This window comes from Heliangelus exortis, chromosome 20, assembly GCF_036169615.1.
Source record: "Heliangelus exortis chromosome 20, bHelExo1.hap1, whole genome shotgun sequence".
Classification (NCBI taxonomy): domain Eukaryota; kingdom Metazoa; phylum Chordata; class Aves; order Apodiformes; family Trochilidae; genus Heliangelus; species Heliangelus exortis.
This window is the reverse complement of record NC_092441.1, coordinates 5,089,300-5,111,944: the sequence shown is the minus strand read 5'-3', so window position 1 is coordinate 5,111,944 and position 22,645 is coordinate 5,089,300.

The following is a 22,645-nucleotide window of genomic DNA, read 5'->3' as shown; positions in this document are numbered from 1 at the left end:
GAGTTTGGGGTTTTTTTTTGCCTATCAACTTGGGATCTTCCTATTCTGTGAGGAATTTTGGGTTTTGCAATTGGGCATAACCACACATCCAGGAACACCAAAGAATTTAAGTGTGGCTGCTACAAAAGGATGAAGTTTATTTCTACTCTTTTATATAAGAAAGGTGGAAGAAACGAAACTGAGTAGGGGTCGTTGAAAGTAGTAAAGAAAAATATTCTTTTCATCCTAGTGGTATGCTGGTATTATACATTATGAAAGGATGCTAGTGACAAAAGTTGATACTATTCTATATTCCTTTCTGAAATTGTCCATTCAAACACAGAGCTGGAAGTACATAAAACTGAATATATGCATTATTCTTTCATCTTGGATTCATTGTTTTCTTTTTTTTTTTTTTTCCCCTTACTCTAATGCATCATTCCTAATTAAAGGGCATAAAACAGTTCTTTAAGTTTTACACAAAAACTATATAGAAACATCATTAGTGAAGTGTTCAATTTTTATGGACTTCTCTGTGGGGTGCATTCCCTCAGCTGAACACAAAAGCATTCACAGACCCAAGATATAACTGTTATATCTACACCCCCTGCTACTGGATCTTAAATTTTTCTATACCACCCATTACATGCAAGTTCTGAATCCAGAATTCCTGGAGCAGCATATTGAATTTGATGGCTGCTAAGTTCCTGATGGGAGGTATTTAATGGTTCTCATGCCATACCTACTTCACTACATAAAAATGTTTAATTATACAGAAATATTGCTGTTGGTTGTTGTGATCTTAATGATGCACATCTGTGGAGGCAGATGATACCTGGAAAAGTAAAGCTGCCACAAAAAGGGGACAACTTACTGTAGCAAGAAAAGAACCTCTTGTATCTGATTCTTCTGAGTAAGTTAAGCACTTGCTGCTTCTGCATTCCTGAAAGCTCAGGGTTATATATTATTATTATTATTATACAAGTATTATTTACAAGGCCTTTTTTTTTTTTTTTTTTTTTTTTTTTTGATGGTAATAAAATACCACTGAGCTTTAGACCAGTTTGTCTAAGCAGAAACATGAGCAGAAAAATTGAGCAGAATGTGTCACCCGTGGAGGTAACAGAAAGCATTGTTGAAAAGCATGTGATGGTCCTTTTACATTTATTCATCTTGGGCACAGACTTTTATTTTAATGTTTTATTTAATGAGATCATTAGTTCTTTATGAGATATAGTTCTTTATGGGATATAGTTATTTATGAGGTTTTTTTTTTATCCTTTATGGATGACTCAGACACACTGAAGTGCTCAGTTCTGATCAGTGCATTATTAGCACATGCAGCTATCTCAAGAAACCATTTGTGGTCACTTGGTTTATTGCTCGTAGTTTTTTCAAGGCTTTTAGATATTTTTCCAAACCACAGAGGTTTCTTAATTCCATCCAAGAACAGTGATGGTGATGGCAATTCACCCTTGGCTTTCCTGTTAGCCCAGCATAGAGGTGGCCTTTTACTGCCTCAAAAGCTTTGTAAGAATCCTCATTTTTTCATATTTAAAATGTATCTTTAGCCCATTAAAGGACTGAGAACTTCTAGAGGTGAAAGGGCTCCCTTTCCTATTGAGATCTATACATCCATACTCCCGTTTTTACAGGCAGCACATCCCAAAATCCTGTACTGGGGGATGTGGGAGAGGTGTGGAGAGTCAGCAATCTGCAAGCAATATCCATCCAGGATATTTGCAGGAATTACTGCTCTTTGTATTTTCTCCAGGTTTCAAGATTCTTTATTTGCATGTGATCGAGTGCACTAAGGGAAAAATAATGTTTCATTGAAAGAAATAATAGAAGATTCTTGAGTCAGATGATCTCTTAGGTTTTCCATGTCAAGGTTTCTTATCAAATCCTTCACCTGACAGCTCGTGCTCCTCTTGACTTTTCAGGGCCTGGCATTGCTAAGGGTCAAATAAATAATCAAATAAATAATGAAGATGGTCAGCAGGCAGCTGCTGTTGGGTTTTAATTGTTTCTATATCTGCCTTGTAGTCTTAGTTTATGGGCAATGTTTACAGTTTTTGTTTGTTTTTTTAGAATCAACATAGTTTTGCATAGAAATGTAGTCTGAAAGACAAGTTTTTGCTGTAAATGACCTTTTACTTGGGCAGTTGTCCACACTGGAGCTAAACATTAGAAATCCCTACTGCTTGTGTGAGCAAACGGAGAATTTTCACTTTCTGGAACTTGCACAAAGAAAATGCCTGAACTATCTGCAAAGCAAATGGAAAGCAACATTCCAGCTTTGCTCTGATCTGGACAGATTCTCTTAAAAAGTGTTTTATATGTTTTTATCTGATTTTGAGATTTGATGGAAATGTTTTAAAAAACAAAGATATTTTGGCGTAATCACTTGTGTTTTTTTAAAGTACAGAATGCAGCTTTTCATGTTGCAAATGAACCTTGCTTTAAATAGCTCAAAAGGAACCTTTTTGCTACTTAAGAAGCTGCAACAGCTTTGTGGATTGTCTTGAGTGAGAAAAAGGGCATGTTGCTTTTATAATATCAGGCCTTCTACTAACAGAGAAAAAAATCCTGTAAGAAATATGCAATGGTACATAGAAAATATTTCAGGTTTTGTGGAAGAACTTTCTTCCTCCAAACAGAATAAGTTTTTTACCAGATGATTCTATCTAGTGTTATCCATGTCTTCCATCTAGCTCTTCATACAATTATCAAGAAAATTGAAGTCCTAGATACTTGCTATGAGTCATGAACATGATTTGTGCTTGTAGATGCCACCCTTAAAGAAGCCCAGATCATCACTGGCTCTGGAAAGGACAAGTTTGGGGCATATCCCCATAAGCTGCTACCCTTTGCAAGAACCAAACACAGCTTCAGTTTTCCCAGAATGGCTGAAGAACATCTGAGATATCAAATGTCTCAAATATTCTGACAGTTTCCCATCAGGTCCAGGTTCCAGCTGGCAAGTGGCACAGCTCTGGTTTCATTAGCACCTAAAAGATTTTTGATGGAGCTGTCAGAAGTGAATGAGCTGGTTTCTCCCTCCCTTTCTTTCTAAAAATTTCTGATGAAGTGATGCGTAGTAGTGCTGAAGAGACCTGGAACATATTTGAAAGGAGTACTCTAAATGTGATCACTGAATACAATCCTGTCTTTCAATTTCCTTATGAACACTATAGCATAAAAGAAAGGAGTTGGGGTTTTTTTTCTTTCTCTTCTCTTTTCATAATAGCAATACTTTGACTTTAGGAAGTGAAGCTCAAACTGATTTTATGCATTACTTTCATTGCCTCTGTAGCACCAGTCATTTTAAATATGCTAGATTTACATCTCATGTAAATGCATAAAATAGGGAACTAAATCTAAAGCGAGAGATAGAAATTCTATTTCTTACAAATCAAACTTTGTAATTTTTTCAAAAGGGTTTGACACAAAGTGATAGTGACATTCTTATCTTAGTAATTTAAGGAGTTATCTTTTCCCCACCCTCTCTGTCATGGTACCCACCTCACTGACTCTCGGGATGTGATAATGCTCAGAGGCAGAGCACAGGGATGGGGACTGCAGGCACCAGACTTCTCCAGCAAGAGGAATCTCACTGGAGATGGTGCAGAGCTCAGAGATAGCTAGAAATCAGGAGAGAAAGGGGAACCAGCTATTTAAGCAATCTTTACCTAAGGCCTGAACCAAAATCCAGGCTGCAGGGAAGAATCTGCTTATGATACACATTTGCTCCCTTTGGTGTCAAGTGTGAGCTGTCATTTCCAGTGCCTTGGATCAGACCCTAAACCCCCAGCAAAGGAGTTTCCATTTGACTGTTGATACCAAAAGGGCAATTCCAGCTGATGAATATTATTTTATTCAGCCTGAATCACTGAGACATTCCAGCTGCTTTGCACCTCTCCACAGGCACAAACTAGCTATAAACCAGGTGAAGTTGGGGCTATAGTGAAAAGATGATTTAAACCCTGTATTAAACCTTGTATGGTCTGTGTTGTAATTGAGAACATTATGGCAAGATTATAGCTTGAATTGGAGCAAGCAGTAGTTTTAGAAATAAAGAGAAGAATGATGGAAATTCCAATTTGGATCAAATACCAACACCCTGACTCCCAATTGCAGCTGATAACCAGCTCTTCAAATAGTTATTTTTCTGCCTAAGGATTTACATATGTCAGAAACATTTTCTGTGTCCAGCCTGAGACAGATATCTTTGGTTCAGACTTAAATTGAGAAAGACAGATGCTTTCTTCCATCAGGTCACCTTATTTTCCAATATTGGCTCACTAATTGTTGACAAGTTTCTTGTTGGTTTGTGGAGTTCTGGAACATGTTTATTCTTTCTGCTTGGAGCTAAAACAAGGCTGTATAAAAATCCTTCAGAACTTTATTTAGCCATTTATTATTTACTTTATTTATTAGTAATCCAGAAATGAGCATATCAGCAAGCAGTGCAAAAGTCTCATGTAGAATGTGGATGTGTAGAAGAAAATTTTGGAGGTTTAAAATTGTCTTTGCTATTTTATACTCTTCTTTTGGCTCTCTTATTTTCTATTCTATAATCCAGGTAACCTTCATAAGTGAAATATCAGACTTATCTCTAGACCAAATACTTACATTTATGAAGAAGAGTTACATAAAAAAGGAGAATATTCTGCTGACTGAAGTCTTGAATGCAAAGAAATCTGTTCTAATTCTGAAGGTGCTGGAGTCCTGGTGTGGAACTTGTTTCTCTAGAAATCAAAATAAGCTTATTGGAAGGAATGGATTGTTCCTGCTGAGAGAAAAATCAGGTTTTGGTTTTGCCCTAATGAATTGGAGGATGAGACAGTCAGGAGAGTGTGATGCAGGAGAGAGGTCTTGTTCATATATGGTGCAGTGCAGACAACAAGGCTTTGAAAGATTTCCTTCTCTCTTTTAAAACTTTATTTTTGTCTCTACAGTTAGTAAATATAGTGACTAACAGTGCACAAAGAGAAGGCAGGTAGCTTAATTTCCTGGTGTCTGTGGTTAAGAATTAAAAGCATATTCCCAGCCTCCTGGGAAATCCCTTTGAAATGTAATGAAGGAACATAAGGCCAGGAGGTATTCATGCAATTTATTGTAGTAAAGAAATAGAACTGAGAATGCAAACTGTCCATAGGCTGCTTCCTACTGGGATTCAAACTCGGAATTCCCAGAGACAGAAAACATGGACTGCATGTAATCCCAATGGATGATGATATAGGAACTATTTGGGAGCTGAGGTAACAGTCTCTCATATTCCCCTGCTTATCCACAGATGATGCTACCACCATGTGGATTTTACACTGGTAGTAACATTTGTAATAAATTCTCTCATCCAGAACAACCTTTTATTAGCAACCAGCCTAATTCTGGTCACCTTTCTCAAACAATGATCTCATTAATTTGTTGTGGAATACAGAATTATAATTCCTATGTTATGCTTAAGAGTTGCTGCCTTTTGAGGCCAGGCAAAGGTGATGAAGAGTCCAGTTGTAGCATCCAGAGGTGTCTGTGATTCAGGTTCTGATTCAGATGACCCTTGGAAGAAAAGACATTTTCCTCCCATGAAATCTGGCTGGGTAGGTAGGGGGAGGAGAATTTCTCAGGCACTGGATGCTCCAAGAGAAATTTGTGACATGGGGAATAACATTGTGATGTACTTTAATAATTGCAGAGGGACTTATCTTACACCTTGTATGAAACACTGTATGTTAACAAAAAAGACTTAAAAAGATGAATTTTTCACAGAGAACCTTACTTTTGGCTTGGGAATAAGGAACAGAGTTCCTTCTGAAGGCAGTGGGTATAAATCCCTGAGTTTTCTTCCTGGAAATGTCTGTACATCTAAGGAATGTGAAATGTCTGAAATTCTGCATATTGCTTAAAACTTCTGGAACTTGGGGCTTTTATCTAGAAGTCTCACATTTTCATAGGGACAGAAAAGCAAATTCCTTCCATTTGTGCAGAACATATCCCTTTTATAGGAGGTGCTCACATATACCCCAAATTTTAGTCTTTAGTGGTCTTGCAAGGAAGAGAAACCATCCAAAAGCAACAGACAGACTGCTCTGATTTAGGTAAAATAAGTTGTGTTAAAAATAATTCAGTTATAAAGTGATCAATCTGGTTTTATTGCAAGTTTCATTTGATTATTGTTTAAGCCTTGGTATGTAGGTGCATAAATATTTTTTCTGTCCCAATTTTCCCAGAAACAGATGGTTTATGTCTGACAATCGATCTGTCCTCGAGTGGCAGAGTGAAACACTATTACAGCAAAAATTATTTTGAAAACTCCTGAGCTCACCCTTTTGTGTACAAAATTGACTTTTGGTGCAAAGCAAGTTTTATCCCTCCTTAAACTAATATTGATCAAACTATAAAAAATTGTGTTAGGGTTTCAGCAGTTGTTCTGGGAGTACCTACAAAGTGTAAGGTTTTCTGTCTAGATTCTGAAATCAGTCTTGATCCTGTGAAATATAATTTTTTAAAGCTTATTTTAGACTTGGTTACTCTTCTCACCCTTTGTGAGATAAAAGGATAACTTGAAATAGTGTTGACTTTAAAATTTTCTCCTCTGAAAATAATTAATTTGAATGTTAAAAGCTTTTCTGCACACCTCCAGGCAAGCTTTAATTTTGGAATTAAAGGTGCTGCTTAAAAGTTCAGTTATGAAGGAAATCCTTGAGAGTAAACTAAGAGTTTACTTAATTTAGATTTTTTTCATAATATGCTCCATGTAAAATCCAGATGTAAATAAACTTCAGGGTATTGCATATTTTGGAAATGTAATATAACAGAAGGAAAAAAAAATTACAAAAAACGACAACAAAAAGCCCCCCAAACAAACAAAACAAAAAACCCATCTCAAATGTGTCAGAGCTTCAGAAAACTGAATTAGTTTAATCTACCTTCAGGTCACACAGAAAGGAACTGCAACCATTTCAAGAAGTAGCGCTAAAAGCAAGTTTTATTTTTTTGCATTATTCTTAATGACTTTCTATCTCCTAGGTAAAACCCCTAGGACTTGAATTTCCATTCTCTAAATTAATACATTTGCTAGGAAAACAGAACTACACTGATATTTGGTGAGAAATCTGGGGGCCCTACTATCTTCAAGCAATAGGTTCACACACAATGAGAGGAAAAGTGTCCATCTACCCTATTGCTCCTTCTTTGGTAACCTGTAAAGTACTGTAAAATGTTTCTACTTGAGTAACCATTTTCTGAATATGAATGTGATCAGATTTTGCTGTCTTCTTCATTCATTAAAGTACCCACTTCTCATGGTATTTATTATAAGTGTTTAAATAAGTCTGCAAGCAAAAAGGCACCTAAGTGAGTGATATGTAGTGATTATTTTTTTTTCCCCCCCTATCTGGTTCTTCTGCAATTGTTACTCTTGTCTTAGTTGCCATTAGTTTTTGTCTTAAATGTGTGATTTAAATGTGAATCTGGAGGCTGAAAGTACAGCTGTGGTTTTCTAAAGAAATGTTAATGACTTGTGTGTGGGGAGAAACCAGTCCTGCTTTGGACTGGCCACAGGAAGCACATGGTGCATTGAAATTCCTTCAAAAAATGGGAGGACTGTCTGATGGACCTGAGCTTTCCCCAGGAGAAGGCTTGGTCACAGTGCTAAAGCCTGAGCTTTTCCATCTGTGTAAAAAAAAAAAAAAAATAAAAACAAAAACCAAAGAACCTGCTTCTTAAATTTGGTAAAATTTTATGATGCAAGAACTGTAGATAATTGCTGCGTAAATATTGGCATAAATTAACCAGTGCAATTTTAGCACTTGATTAATGGAGTGAGTAAGCTACTGGGATGTGTTAATGTTCACAGATGTAGACCTGGAAACAGGGAATGAAATATATATTATCCAAATAAAACTGGTGGCAGAATGCACATAAGAGAATTGTGTGAAAGCAGCAGGGAGCTCATGGAGCCTGCATGAGAATTCCCTTTTATCCCTCAAAGACCCCCAGCACCTCACATGTAAAGGGAGAAGTAGGGAATGATGCCAAATAGTACCAGATGGACATCTGCACCAGAACTGTAGTTCAAGGAACAAATAATTGTCCTGGAAAACCCATTCTTATTGTTAAGGGGAAATGTCTGTGGTCAATGGACCAGACAGAGCTTTCACCCTGGTGTAAAACTTGATGCAAAAGTCAGGACAGAAGAACCCAGGGTAGGTCCCTGTGCCTGTCATTGTACCCAGGGGCTTTGTTCCACTCAATTTCCATTCCAATGACCTGAGAAACATCTCCCTCTTGTTCCTCTCTGTCTGTCCCCAGTTCCCTGTGAACTCCAGGTTTAGTAAGAGAAATATGCAAATTTTTTTTGAGAGGAACAAATGTGCTGTTTATTTTCTGTACTAAATTGAATTTGCTGAAGATTCAACAGAGCAAAGCAGCAGCTGCTGGTCTAATATTACATTAATATCAGTCATGCAGGCTGGGGCCCTGCTTAATGACTTAAGGCTGCTGTTTGCCTGTGTTTGGTAATTGAGATGCAATAGTTTTACTCTGTGCTTTGCTAAGGGAGCAGCATGTTTTGTTAATCACTACCTCATTATGTTTGGATTGCTATTCAATAAGCTGTTTGATATAAGGTCTGACTGACAAAAGGAAGAAGGAGGTTAGGCTGGTAATATATTGGCTCCTGACTTTTGGCTTCTGAAAAATCAACCAGAAAAGCAGATATTAACCTCTGCTCCTAGGGGAACACTTTTGCTTTGCTGTTGCATTGGCCAACAAGAATAGCAGGGCATGCAGCAAAGTTCTAGGTTGTTTTCTATGGTTTTTTTAATATAGAATTGAATAAGATATTTTTGCAAGTCGTAAGAGAAACACTGAAAATATCTGACAGCTTCTTTTTTATTTCTCTGAAAGGGATGGGGGGAAAGGTTGTGTCTAAACCCACCAGTTAATACAGGAAGAAAGAGGAGGTTTTTTAGGCATTCCTTGGGGTTCTGGCTTCTGCTCCTATTAAACAGTGTTCTGTTGTGAATTTCCTTTAGCCTTCTATTTCTGAGAAGAAAGTTATATTTTACTGAGTTAACTCATCCATAGTTTAATTTTTAGTAGTGCAGGGACTTTTATTTCTTTGATAGGACAAAGCAAATAAAGTTCTGCTTCTTCTTCTTCTGATCTCGATAACAACTTCCAGGTGGTGTGGTAGAAGTAACCTATGAGTAAGAATTAACAAAGTGCCTCTCAGAAAAGAAGTGAAGATTGAAGTTATTTAGTGGAATAGTATTCTAAAGACAGAGAAGGAAACTGTGCTAAGTGTAGGAAAACCCTAAACTGACCCAGTGGCAACTAAAGTTTTTTTTCTCAGTTTACAAGCTTTCTAACTTTTATGTAACACATATGTGTGAGCCACACAGGTTTGAGTGAAATAGCACTTTTTATTCAGCATTCCTTGCCATAATAGTTTGTCCTCAGGTCAGCTTGGTAAAATTCTGCTCTGTTCCTGAGTGTACTGCAACTTTAGTGACAAGTATATGATTAATGGTGGAGGTGAAAAATAGTTGGAAACATTCTTAGTATTCAGTCATCACCAATGCTAGCTTGGTCTGTTGAAACTCTGCAGGATTATTTTACCATCAGACCTCATTAATGTCAAAATCCTCTTTTTTTGGAGATTACTGAAATCAGTGCAATGAAATTGAAGTGGACGGGTGGGACTAAGTCATACCTGGAATATAAAACCACTGCTGAACTAATGCCACAATTCTAGTTGTTGGCTTTATATTAATAGTACTATTTATTCAGAATGCTGTATGTGCCTTGAGTGAAAAATTTCATCAGTAATCAAAGAATGAAGGAGACCCCAAAACCAGTGTCTTTCTGGGTATCTGTGGAAAATGGTGTTAAAGGATTTTAATGATTTGCCTTAAGGTCTATCTGTGCATTTCACTAGAGGAGAGAGAAGAAAAGGTTTTGTGGTAGAAGTGCTTGATTTTGGAACATCTGTGTTTGAATCCTCTTTATTAAATAATTATAAATAGACATTTGGCAATAACTGTCTGGAAAGAACTAGATTTGTACAAGTATTTAGTGCCTGAGTGTAAATAATATTATTTGGCATAATTTTCAAAAGTTTCCATGCAGATTATGGTATTAAACAATCTTGAAAATCCTGCTGATTTAACAAAAGTTTTTAAAGGCTTTTGAAAGTGTTACCTCAAGTTCTAAAGCAGTTTTGGAAACTAATAATTAAGCAGTTGGTCAACAAAACTCCCAAGGGAACTTGATTAAAATTTAAGTCTCAGGGGCCTCTGAGCTGCTGTTTAATTAGCCTCAGCTTCACATCTGTACATTTAAAAGCAAACAATACAACTTCAATTTCTCCTCATGCCCTGGGGAAGGACAGTGTCAGCACTTTTGGATTCCATCCTGCTAAGTTGCCACCACTGGAGTCTCAAACAGTGTGAATCTGAGATCCCTATTGCACCTGAAATGTGATATTATTGGATTATTCCTGCAGGTAAATCAAGCATATTCATCAGCACGTTGTTGTGGTATATTTTCAAGATCACACCTTTTGCATATTAAAGTATTAACCATGGACAGGAGATAGATTGTCAGGTAGGGGGTAGGGAATAAGTTTTCAGCTGAGATTTTGGTGTTAACAACATTTTGGTCTTCAAAAAAGCTTTTAGACAAATCCAAACCAAACAAATAAGCCACCAAAGCAAATGAAATCATGCTCCACTTAGCCACTTTCTGTGTTTTTATGTCAGATTCCCAGAAAGGGAGGTGATCTTCAGTGTACTCATTTACTTCTACTCCATTGCCAAGCCCTGAGAAGTAGAAGAAATTCAGATTTTGGAATCCAGCCCTTAACCAGTGCTTCCCACCAACTGCTGAGGTCCTGATGCAGGGCTGGATGCTTTCCCAGCCTTGCTGAATTCATGCAGGAAGCCCAAAACAAACTTGGTGATGCAAGTACAGGAAAAAAAAAATTAAACTCCAAATCCTCAAGAGGAACTGGAGTATATTGCAGTTTTTAATTATTATTGAGTTAATGAAGATGGTAAAGTAATAAAGAATTGTTTCCAAAGTCTGATTTTGAACTATTAAATCTGAATTTTTGGTTGTAACAAGAAGTGAATGTTTTATAGTCATTGCAAGTGCACATAGAAGTCTGAAAATATTTTTTTTTCTGTGTGCATGTTCTAACCCAAACTCAACAGAAATTAACTCCTAGCTCTGCAGCAGAGATGTGGATTACAATCCACATTGGAGAGAAATATCTGAAGCATTAATTTAATGATAAATCAGTGTTCACCCTGCAGAAAGGTTTAACTGACTAGCTGGGAGAAAGAAGAGGCAGAAATTCAGAAGGACAAAATGTCCTGGTTTGTAAACACTGCCAGGGGCTGATGGCTGCACAAAGATTCTTGAGGTTCCCTCTGCAGGGAGGGAATTTCTCCCCAGCAGTTGCTTTTGTGCCAGGTGAACACACATGCAAACAGTGGCAGAGGAGTGAGGAAAGGAGCAAGAACAATCCCAAGTATTTACAGATAATGGGAATAATTTGTTTTCTTTATAGTCTCTTTAATGAAAATTTAAACTTGAGTCCTTTCTCTTAAATGTGGATTACTATATATTTACAGGCAGCTCCATCACAAGGAAAGGAATCTGATTTCACTATCAGAATTTACACTCTGGTAATAAAAAGTAATCTCTGCACTTTTCTCCTTCCCTTTGATAGCTATTTTCAGTATTTTTTGTTGATGTTTCTGAGTTTTTTTACATCCTCTCTGTAAAATAATTTGACAGCAATGCGAGCATGATAATCTCACTTATTTTGAAATAATTTCATAAAAGCTTATTTTCATCCTGCCATGAAGCCAGGAGATGAAAGAGCCAATAAATTCACCTGTTAACATTAAAATTTAGGTTTGAGTGAGAAGAAGGAACTTTAAAAAGTACAAGAAATACCTTTTCCTAATGCTCACTGCTGCCTTTACACTGGTAGCACAAGGAGGAGTTATTGGGTATTTTTTCATTCTAGATCTTTATTCTGGAAATAAAATCTTCTTAGAAAAATAATAATTAAAAAAAAGCCAGTCTCCAGGCAATTACATGACTGCTTCCCTACAGAGACCCTTGATTAAAATAATTTTTCTGGTGACCAAATGTAGTGAAGTCTTAGCTAGCAGACCTAATGCAAAGTTGAGACATGGCAGGTGTTGAATATTCTTCTGTTACCAATAATTTTAGGTTTAAGAAGCTGCCCATGCTGTTCTGATGCTTTAGTAGATTATAAGGATTTTATATATCTAAAAATATATGTTTAAGAGAATGCAACAGGGAAAGCAGAAACACAAGCTCTTTATTTATCAATGTGATGTCTTGCTCTGAAGTAGTTTTGGTTTCCTTCTTGCAAGGTCCTTGACTGAAGTTGAGGGCTCTTGGCACTCCTCAAGTCACTTGTGTTTTTATTGGAAAAAAAGGTATTATCAGAAATCCCAAAATACTTGAGGAGAGTGTGGAGAGATCTCATCTACTTAAGCAGCAAAATAAATAGGTATGGTTCCTTTGGCTGGGGGGCAATAAGGAGGGAGGGTGCTTATTTATTGTGCAGAAGTATACAGAACAAAGCATGAAAGTTCTTGCATTTCTGACCTTTGGAAGCTTTCCATGTGGGCACTTGTGTGATTTTTGATGCCTTGTCTTAATCTTTAAAGTCAGGCCATAACATTAAGATGAGTGCCAATTATGACTCTTGTCTTAGGCAGGTTTTGTCCACATCTTTTCAGGACAGCAGAGCAGTTCACTCTACTCATAGCTGTATCATAAAATCAGTAAAAAAGGGCCAAGCAATTTTTTAATTATTGTTCCTGTGCCACGTTGTATGCACCCTGGTGTCCTACAGAACAGCTTGTGCTGTAGCTGTGTGGGATCCCAGCTGAGGATTTGCTGTGGGATTGGGAACAAGGCTTTGGGTTATGGGCCTTTGTCATGTGAAAGCATCATGTTTACACTCCAGCCTCAGTTACTCAGGATGTTGTTGGATGATCTGATGGGAATCTGTGGATGCATTGGCACAAACAGGTGGTGTGCACTTGTATCTCCTCTTGCAAGCAAAGTGCCATGGTTTGGGTGGTTTCCTCTCTGTGCCAGCCTGAACAGCTGAGCTGGCAGCAGGGGTAACAGCCAGCATCAGACTCAAAGCATGGAGGGAGGAGAATGCTTTTCTTTTCACTGTCCCAGAGGCAGCACTGGCAGTAAAACCCCAAAACAGAGGGAGAAGGACAGATGGTAAAATCCTGTCTTGCTTAATTCCTCTGCTCTTCTTCCTAAAGTAGTAACAGAAACTCCTCTAACCCTGCTGGGCTGCCCTGTCCAGCCAGGCACAAGGAATGCCCACGCACCACCCAGGCTGCAAAGTTGGCACCATCTGCTCTAAACCTGGAGTTTGAGCCCAGACTTGCAGGCTGCACCAGGTCCAGGAAGGACAGGTCATTGGTTACTTGTGTGATTCACCCTGGCCAAAAGAATTTTGGCTATGAACATGCTCTTGAGCAGTGGAAACACTGCTGGTGATTTAGACCAGTGCCTGGTAGGCATCTCGGGTTGGGAATGTCTGCAGAGGAGGGGTAGTCCTCTCTGCTGATGTTGTGGAGGATGATATAAAGTTTTGCTGGCCACTTAACATCATTTGGGACCAGTTACTATTCCCTAGAGCCTTCAGAAGAAAGTGTTTTACACAGGCAAAGTTGTATGAGGGAGCTGGGTAGAATTCAGGGTTGAAAGAGGAGATGGGACAGTGTGAGTGTGTGTGACCATGGGCAGCCACGTGAGCAGGGGCATTTTGGAGCTTGGATATCATCTCTTCACTCATTTTCTTGCTTTTTGGGTTCTGCTAACTAGATTCTGCTGACTTTTTCTTCACCCTTCTGCTTCAGGACAACTGCATGAGTAAAGGAGACAAGATCCAGCTGCTACTCATTTGTAGCAATTAATTTAAATTTTTATTATCTTAGAAATTTCAGTTTGGAGCCCTGATTTATTCCTCATCAAAACAGACAGCTGAAACACCTCTCTTAATGAGCCTTGAATGTGAGGGACTCTATCACTCACTGAAAGAAATTTGGATAGATATCAGCTTGCAAACAGGTAGATCTCTAATTTAACTGTCTGTGGGTGATTGTTTTACATTTCTACTGTCATTAAAAGATTTTTGTATTTTGCATATCTTGTCATGCTCTAGATTTTTGAATCTTTCAGGCTTGGCTTCATCTACTGCATTATCCTGATTTGCTGTTTTTGAGAAGAGAGTTTCCTAAACTTTTCAATTTTTACCTGAATTCACCTTGTCCCTGAGTGCTAGGCAGGTTTAATAGTAAACAAAGCAAAGATTTTACAAGACCAGAAGTCAAGGTTTTGTGGGCAACGTTGGAAACAAAAGGTCCCAAGTAAACACAACATAAAACACAGCCCTGGTTTATACTTGACAATATTTCTTCAGCCTGTTCTTGTACCTCTCCTCTAGAAGTCTCTGCCACAGTCTCTTTGAGAACAAAAAGCTTCCAGTTTCACTGAGTCATTTTACTTTTCAGGGAATTTGAATACCTTTTCTCCTAAACTGGACATGCTTGCATTTCCCTGGAGTTGGAGTGAATACAAATGTAAATGCCCTTGATGGCTCAGAGAAGCAAGACTCCCCCCGTGCCTTGATTTATCTCTGTGATTCATATCAGAATTGACTACAAGCACTGATTTTTATTCCTAGGCCTCCAGTTTCTGTAGACCTTTGGTGTTTACTGCCAGTCTGAGCAGTTATTGAGTCCTCAGGTCTGTTGAGAGTAGCTTTCCATTAATTTTAAATATTAATATTGATAAGTTCATAGGTATATATATAATCTGTGAAGCTTATGGTCTTTGTTATATTATGAGCTTTCAAAAGAGTCCATATATAGAATATTTGCCACAATGATGTGTAGGTGAAATGGATATCTAAGGTAACATTGAAAAAAAACTTTTTTTTTCAGTTCTACAAAAACAAAATGCAAAAGACCTTACATATTTGTGCTACAGCTTTTCTCAATTATTGCTCTAGAAACTTTAATGAGGTTTAGCTTGAAAACAGAATAGGAAGCCTCTAAATTTTCTTTTCCTGTTTGAAGGTAAAAATATGCAAGCAGTCTAGGCAACCTGATTATCCATTTGATGACCTTTCAGTGAGCATTGCATTTTCTTCTCTTCTCTTGAGCTTTTCAGTCTTTTTTGCTAGGCACCCAAACAATCACATTAATTACTGGAATAAACTTTCAATAGGAGCCTCTTGGGGCTTCAAATACAGGTTTTTTCAGAACCATTTTTCTGCAGACATGTTCCAGTCCCAGCAGACCATGTCCTTGTGCTGAGGAGGTGTAAAGGTGACAGAGTTGTCTGCTGAAACAGGAATGGAAGCAAATGGAGAAGAGCAGTGATGTCACAAGATGGCATCATGCAGGAAGACTTTTGGGTTTTTTTGTCATTTGCTGATTGAGACTAAACTCTCCCCTTTTCAGGGTTATTTTGTGTGTTTAGCTAGATCAGCCCCTGACTAGCCCATAAAACACACCTTGCCAGCTGGAATTTGTGGTTGGGGATATTGAGGGAAGGGTGGGACCAAATTCCCATTGACTGAAGCTGATTTGGGGCAGCATATGCTATGGCACAGACCTGGGAGGACCTGCACTATTCATTAACTGATTTACGGTGTCTCAAGGGTTCACCATGTCCACTGACCTCTCCTACAACTTTGCTTCTAACTGAGTTGTAGCCAGTACTAGTGTATCAGCAGAAATTGCAGCCTGTTGCCATCTGAGATACTGCAGCTGCCTTTGAAGCTTAACTCTAGTACTATAGTACTAAAGCTTTGCCTATTGCAGGGAAAAAAAAAAATAAAAAAAGGTGTATTGTTGCTCCTTCTCCACTAAAACATAAAGCCTAGGACAGCAGAAACAGCTTTGCTGGTGAAACAGAGCTCAGTCTCTGGTAATTTCCCCTCCTTATGGGCACTCTGACCTCCCCACACACTTCCCCCGTTTACTTTTTAAATGACCAATTTAATCAGGCACACATACAATCCAGAAGAGGGTGTGTGAATTTCTAAATATATGAAAGAAGAAACTTCAGGTGTTTTATCTTTCATTAGCTAATAACAGCAGTAATGACCTCAGCAGCACAGGATGTCTTTTGCAAAATTAATAACCACATGAGGGTTAATGGCCCAAGGCAATGAACTCTCTCAGACAATCATTAATCTACCTTGATGATTATCACTTCATTACTGAACACTGAAAGCTCCTTGGTGTACCAGGGAGTGCCTGATTTCAGCCTTCTCTACTGATGTCCATAATATGTGTCCTCTGATATTTCTTCTGGGCATGCAGGAGGAGAAGAGCTCAGAGATGCAAATGAAAGTAACAAGCATGAGAGGTCTGAAACTCATTTGAATACAGGTTTGGAGAACACACCTCCCAAATTATTATCTGTTTTCTACTTACATATTAAATAGAGCTTTAAGGGGTGCTGTTTTGGGTTTTAAGTGGCTGTAGTCCAGGAAACAACACCATGAAGCAACCACTTTGTGAAATGGTGATGTATTCAGACTTGCTTGAGTTTTACAGGCTGAGAATAATGGAATATCTGTTGCATCTATTTCAACAACGTTCTGCATGGTTTTCTCTCTATGATAATGAAAAGGAGCAATGTGCTATCACTGCAAAAATTCCTTCACATTCCTGTGTTTTCAGCAGCTGTTAATGTTATGCCTGTATCCTCTCCAAGCTGTCACTTCAGGGCATGTGACTGCAAGACAGTGTATGTGTCTGTGACAAATAAAATGAGGCACAGCATTGCCTCCAATCTTATTCCCTCTAGCTCCTGCTAAGTGTTCCTTTACTTCATTGTGCTGTCTCAGGTTGAAACTTCTCTTTGCTTTTGTACCTCCAACTACTTGATAACGACCAGTGCCAGTTTACAGATGTTACCAACTTCTCTCTGGATCCTTTCTGCTGCTATTTTCTCTATAATTTTGTAGCAAAATTAGCCAGCTTTAATGTTCTTTGCTCAGAGCAATCTGCCTCATGAAAGTTTTCTGGAGTATGTTTTGGGTTTGTTGTATGGTTAGGATCATTTTTGTCTGTGAAATGATGAGAAATATGAGAAAGGGAGTCTGGCCCTTCATGACGGGGAGGAAGTCTGATGATTTGCATTCACATGCTTTCATTTCTCTTTATTTATTTCTTTATATTTTATTATTTCTCAGTTATTTGCTCCCAGCTGCCTCTAAGCCTCAGGAGGCTCTGATGACATTTGGATTACATTGCAATAACAATATTGATTGAGGTGTCCTACTGGTCAAAGCAAAGCTGTCCTGTTCTGTAAATACTATATCATTATGTTATTAGTATCTTATGCTTTCAACTATCCTGGTATAAAGTAGATTTGCCTTTTTCTTGCATGTTAGACAGGCACAGCTTCTTTGGGTCCAGACTGCCAGCTGCATTTTCCTCTGTGCCAGCTTCACCTTTCCTGTGGGGTTGGCTATAACCATGCTGCCATCTCATGGCAGGCTGCAGTTAAATTAGAGATGATAAAGGGGACAGGACAAATCAGTATTATTATGTAAATTTGACCTGCCCTAAGGTAAGTTAAAAATAATTCAGCCCGTGTTTTAAAACCAAGAGCATTCTCTGATTTCTGTGAAACAGATGAGCCTGTAAGAGGCAGAGCAATTGTGGCTGACCTTACTGTGTATCCTTCTGCACATATAATTTTTTGTGCTTTTAGAAAAATAAAGGATCTTGACTACACAGTATCAATATTAAAGATGTCTGGGATATTGCATCAAACCCCACCAAACACTATCAACACACTTTGCTTATTAGGAAAATATCTTTCAGATACTAATATATTAGCATGTATTATTATATATGGTAGAGAAAATATAATTAAATCTATTAAGGTGACTTGTTACAGAAGAACACAAATGTCTGAATATTTGACAGAAAAAGGGAACATTTTGTCTTTTTCTTCCAAAGGTAGAAAATGTTATGTCTTTCCACTCTCGTTTAAGAATTCTCAGTCTATGAGTTTGTTCAACCATCTGACATTTTGGTGCTCAGCTGGGATTTTTATTCTGCACCCAGCTCTGTGATATCTGGCTGTCATCATGATAGATTGCCTACTTCTTAAAATTGTGGTCCCATAGAGTCTTCAGTTATCATCAAGGGTGTTTCAGCACAGGGCCCTAGGGGGGAAAAAAAAATGTCTAATAGACTGTGTCTTGCTTTTGAAATCTCTGTTTAAAGAAAGTGGTTTGGTCATATTGTCTTAATGTCACTGTTCAGAAGACCTGAAATCTAGGACATGACTAAAAAATCCCATGAAACTCCGTGTCCTGCTTCCAGAAGCAGCTCTGGGTGTGTGAGCTGAACTGGTACCAGCATCCTCATGTTTCAGGGTGTAATGGTGCTTTAGGGATGTGTATGCAAGCCACACATCTGAGGTTCCACTGAAGAAGTAATAATGGGTGGAGCTTTGCAATGCCTAAATTTGCATAGATTGACAGCTGAAAAACCTTCTTAAATTACAAATTTAAGTATTGGTGCATTGGCACTGCTGAGGTAGAAAATAGTTTTTGCTGTAGAGGTCCAGCCAAAGGTTTTGCCCCTCTTATGAATATAAACTCAGTCTTTGATATATTTGCAGGCAAGAGTATATTTCCTGACGAGCTGTTTCTTCATTCTCTGTGGATTTAGTGCTGTCTGGCAAAGTGATCATGTAGGAACAGCATGAATTTACTGGTATTGGCAGTTGAGGAGCTGGTGTTTTATGGATAGATGAGGGCTTATTTTGCTGAATGTCTCTATAATCTCTAGAAATGTTTAGGTGTTTGGTGCTTCATCTCTAAAGTAAGGAGGTATGTTGGGATTTTCCCTGTGGCATTCCCTGAGAATTTCTAGTCTCTTGAGTCACATATCTGTGCGTTTTTTGTTTTTTTTTCTGTGTTATTTTAGTGGAGAAAGGGGGAAAGATGATTCAGGATAATCTTTTTCATCTCAGCCATCTTCACGCTCTGAGAATTTCTCTGGGTTGAATCAGGTCTTTTGCATGCAGCAAATAGAAAACCATGGCACTCTCCATAGAGCTTTCTGAGCTGCTTGCTCATGTTGAGATCTAAGAGAATTCTGGCAGCCTAAGATCACATTACAGAATCCAATCCATGAAATAAATTTTCAACCCTTCTGAACTTTGACAGCTTGGGTGTAAAAAGCATGTGAGCAACTCTGTCAAAGTCCAAGACTCTGCCACCTGCTAATGAAAGGCTGGTGGGAATCGGGGTTTATTCTCACTATTTTTAAGAAAAACCCAGCCAGTCAATTGGATTACAAGCAATGATATTAGCCAAAGCAAAATGGAACACATTGCCTGCAACTTAAGCCTTGTCACAGGTGATGGTGCCAAGTTGGCAGAGGTTTCTTCTAGTCTGCTTGTGGCAAAAGCAGCAGCCCCTCAGCTAACTCTCTCAAAATGAAAAGAAAAAGCTACAGATCTGCAAATTTGCAGATGAGTCCCATGTGTTGCTTATCCAGAGTTGTTTTCATTACTTCTTTGTTTCATTTTTCTCTGAAATTTGTGCCTTTGTAACTCTTCAGTTTCTGGACAAACTCAGAAAACACCAACTTTATTCAAAATAAGGATGAAGTTTTAAGTGATCAAAGTAAGAGAATGTTTGCAAATGTATATTCTTTGTTTATTTAGGAGCCTGGTTGTCTATCTGTCAACCTAGGATTGACTGATACATTTTCTCTCAAATTTACACTGTCCCTTTGTTCAACATGGCATTCTTCCTCTCATGCTCCTGTTTTTATTCCCAGTCTGGCATAGGTTGCCATGCGGGACAAAATTAAGATTTACCTTTCCCTTGCTCATGCAGAACCTCTGTATTAAAGCTCTGATGTGTTCATTCATCACTTGGAACCTAAATACCTTCTGCACATCCTAGTGTTTTAAAAAATGTACATAAGAAATGATATTTTCTATATGTGCATACTACGATATTCATCATCTTTCAATCACTTTTGATTCTCCTAAGAGGCCACAATCTCATCTTTTTATACAAGGCAAACTTGGTGTCGATGGTGATTCTTCTAAGTAACTTTTCCTTTGCACAAGCCTTTTTTTATCAGTTTTAGGAGACTGCTGTCACAGTCACTCAAAGAGAAATTTTCCTGCAATTTTCCTTTACTTAGTTTTTTTCTGCTTTCTACAACAATAAAAATTATGAGTTTTCTCATTATAGCTGAGGAGAGGAGAACGCATTGAGGCTGTTGTTGTTCCCCCAGGATGCTGCTCTGTGAATAAAAGATTTAGGTGCATTTCCACATAATACTTTTTTCTTTTTGTTAAGTATTTAAAGAATATCTGTTCTGATACACTGAATGAAGATGTTGGCATTTCCCAGTCCAGCTTGAGGGCTGAAGAACAGGAGTTCTTAATGGCTCCTGGGCTGTGCTGCATCTATTGCTCTGGAGGCCATGGCCTTGATTGTAATTGTGGATCAGACACCAAAGATCAGAGATTGCAGCAGATTCATGGACTTTATTAAGTCTTAATTATCTGCAATGATTCAACAGGTACTAGGCAGACCTATGCAACAGTCCTTTTAATAGATGCCAATTTTTTTTTCCAAATCTCTGCTTAGCTTAACTGAAAAGAGAAGCTAAATTAGACTGCTGGGTTGTTGGTTTTGGACTAGATTACCTTGTAATCCAGTGGTTCACAATGTCTTTAGGACAGCTCAAAAATTTCCCTTTTGACAACTGGCTTCAATGATCTATTCCAGGCTGCAGGAGTGGTACAATGTCCTGGCACACCATGACACATCTTCACAGGAGGCAATCCATACCTTGTTGAACCTTAAAACCCTTATGTTGTTGATCCACACATAATAAGCTAGCTCAGAAATGTTCACCTCACATAATATGTACAAGTTTTAGTCTTATACCCCAAGATATGGTGTATAATGTGTTGTTAAAATGAGGCAAAATGAAAAATCATTTAAAATGTTTTTTTTTATCCACAAAACTGATTCTTACTGCTGTCTAAAAACGTGTGGTTTATTTTGTGCGCAACTATTCTGATCTTCACTGATGTACCAAATTTACTGTAAGGAAAGTGTTTGCCCTCTGTAGGTATTTACCTTTTCACTGTTTACCCATCACAACTGTGAGCTTTCTCAGTTTTGCTCAGTACTATCTGAGAAAATCTAGAAAGTCACCGGTGTTTTTTGAGTCCCTGAAGCCTTGAACAAACTTAAACCAGGTCATTCCATTTTAATCGACTTTCTCCTGTAAGCATGACAAGCTGGCAGTGTTCCTTCTCTTTTAACTTTAAAGGAAAAACTGCTGAGATATATGTATTGGGAATCAGTTATTCACCAAGTTTTGCTGATGATGCAGTTATCCAATTGCCTACAATTAGCCCTAAATTTTCTCTTTCCCTTGACACTACTGTCCTCTAAATTTTGATCATAAATTCTGAATAAACACTACTAAAATCCCCTTGATAATAAGCAGGATTAATAGCAGCAAACCCAAATTACTGTTGCATGCTTTATAAATTAACACAAAGGTGAAAGATAGCAGAAAACTGCTTATTTGCACACTGGGGCTGATTCTCCACTGCTTTGCAACTGAACTTGCCATTTATGCTTGTTTAGTGTTGCAATGTAAAACTAAGTAGTATATATTCCAATAGTAATACAATTTGTACTTAATTAACATCAGGACCTCATTGTGTTGGATGCTTCATGGGGAGCAGCTCAAATTACAAAATGAGCCCAATTTGGACAGAAAGCAAAGAACTTGAAAGCTGAGACATGAAGAAAGACTTCATCAAAGGCACATGGCAGATCAATAAAGTTGTTGGAGAAGTCTGTTCTGCTGCTCAGTGTAATGGGCACAAAACTAAATCATCTTTGCACTTTTGGAAAGACTTTTACATGGTTGTGTTTTACAGGAAGGTTTAAAATTTACCTCATAAAAATAGTGCCTACAAAGCTGTCTGGTTTAGAGGAGTCTTTTACAGCTGGATCCAATTGGGCAACACTTGGTTAATCTTCACCATTATTTTCTTTCATACATCTTAACAGAGGCCTCACAGACACTCATCTTTCACTGAGAAGTTATTTCAGGCGTTCTGTACTCAGAACATTAAGTGCCCTCCTTCCACCAGAAAAGAATTTAGAAAGGTCTTTTCCTCCCCAGGTATTCAGAAGTCAGCCTCTTTCTCCAAAATGTAGTTTTTCTACTTTTTTCTCCTTTTTTCTTTTTTTTTTTTTTTTTTTCCCTTTTAAAGAATGACTGTGACATTATCTAAATACTGAGGTTTTGGGTTTTTTTCTATTTCTATTGGTCAGCAGCTTTGCAACTGCTGCTCCTGGGGATAATAGTGCACTTTTCTTTGTTCAAAACCTTGGCTTTATAACCAAGCAAGCAAATGTCTCAATTTTTTCCAAATCAAATGTTTCGAGGAATGATTCCCCAATACAAGTAGTTTATATGACATGCTGGAATGAAGAAAGATGACACAGGAAAAAATAACTTCCCACTGTAATTTCCTTTGTGGATTC